This window comes from Galeopterus variegatus, unplaced genomic scaffold, assembly GCF_000696425.1.
Source record: "Galeopterus variegatus unplaced genomic scaffold, G_variegatus-3.0.2 Scaffold1905, whole genome shotgun sequence".
Taxonomy (NCBI): domain Eukaryota; kingdom Metazoa; phylum Chordata; class Mammalia; order Dermoptera; family Cynocephalidae; genus Galeopterus; species Galeopterus variegatus.
The window spans coordinates 83243-85147 of record NW_007728016.1 but is presented as its reverse complement, the minus strand read 5'-3'; the positions used below and the strand labels follow the sequence as shown (position 1 = coordinate 85147).

Genomic DNA, 1905 nt, shown 5'->3' with positions numbered 1-1905 from the left:
ATCAGGGGAATTTTGAAATCTTCGTATAAAATGCAGGATGGATAATAAGTACTTTTCCATAAAATAACTCAGAATTGTGAGGAGTTTGATAGTAATTGCCTTTAATGTTAAATACGCTTAATTCCACAGGCATGTCTTCCTGTGTTCACAGTTTTATAGAAAGTTACTGATGGATGGAACCACATTTTCTTAAAAATTTTCAAAACAGGCCAGTTAGCTCAATTGGTTAGAGCATGGTGCCGATAACACCAAGGTGCAGGGTTCAATCCCTGTATTGGCCAGCCACAAAAAAGCCAAACAAAAAACCACAAAAGCACCACAAAAAATAATATAATAATAAGCATTTTTTATGTCCCATGTAAGCTCATTTCATGTATTGACTCATTTAGTTCTCCCAACAACCCTAGTGAGGTTGTTATCATTATTACCTCTATCTTGGCAATGAAAATTGAGGCACACAGAATATAGGCAGCCTGTTTATATTCACATGGTTTGTCAGTAGCAGAACCAGGTTTCAACCTCCAGAGTAAACCACTGCAAAGTACAAACAAACTTTTATATTGTGGATTATCTGTTACTTTTTAATTTAGAAACATTTGTTACCTTATTAATATTGGATTAGTGATATATTAAAAATTAGAAACTACCTATCCTATAAAAATACATTTTAATTGCATTATAAACAGCATGCCAAATAACTGCATACCTGATATCCTTAAAAATCTTGTTTAAAACAATGGCCACAATGAAGATATTTACACAGTATGCAACCCTGTGGCTTTGCTCTTTCACGCCTTTCATATCCCATTGTCTGCACTGTAACAAGGATGAAGGTATACAGCTCCAAACAACCAGTTGTCTGAATGGGATTTGGGCCACACACGGGGAGAGAGGCCAAAGGAGTATGAATAAAGACATATTCCTACTCATCCCTACTCCTGCAATTTATAGATATTGCTGAGGAGGAAACTTTAGAATTCCTTCAGACATAATGACAGTAGGCTTCCTGGACAACCTGCACTGCTGGCTATCAATTTACATAGGTTTGTTTAGAGCTGAAGAGACCACAAAAANGAATGGGATTTGGGCCACACACGGGGAGAGAGGCCAAAGGAGTATGAATAAAGACATATTCATACCCATCCCTACTCCTGCAATTTGTAGATATTGCTGAGGAGGAAACTTTAGAATTCCTTCAGACATAATGACAGTAGGCTTCCTGGGCAACCTGCACTGCTGGCTATCAATTTACATAGGTTTGTTTAGAGCTGAAGAGACCACAAAAACTGTGCATTCATCAACAAGGACTCTAATGCTTAGAGTCATAGAAACACATTTAGTCTTATATTCATTCTTTATCCTTGGATTCAAGTAACTCTAGGTAGGGCTATTTGTTTTCTTCAACTAGATTGTAAAGGAATTGGAATTAGGGAACATGCCCCCTGTTTCTTTTCTATTGCCCTCCATATGTATATAATCCAAAGCACATAAATTGGACTCAGGGAGGACTTAGGTAAGATACCCAAATTTGTGAGGCAAAACTTCTCCATCTAAAAGTGAACGTGATGAGAAAGATGACTTCTATAGGTTCCTTTACACTCACAGTGTGTGTGTGTCTCAAAGATTATGTGATTACACACACACACAGTAAGTCCCTAATGTCTATGGTACTGACTCCTTATTATCATATTACCATAATACTCATGCCTTGAAAGACAGAGAAATAGTGAATGGAGATCCAGATTCAGAGACTGAAGACTTGATTGTCCAGATTGCTCATAGCTTCCCAGATAATCTTTCTGGCTTCAGTTTTTGCCTTTTTAATCCAATTTCCACACAGAAGTTAAAAAGGTCTTTGCGAAATGGAAATCTGGTGATGTTACTCCTTTATTGATTATACTACTC

General features: G+C 37.1%; 1 non-coding gene across 1 annotated transcript; it reads left to right on the top strand.

Moving 5' to 3' along the window:
• The first annotated feature begins 207 nt into the window (after positions 1 to 207).
• TRNAI-GAU lies at positions 208 to 281 on the top strand. The gene has a single exon. It is a non-coding gene; the product is annotated as a tRNA-Ile (tRNA).
• Positions 282 to 1905: the final 1624 nt, after the last annotated feature.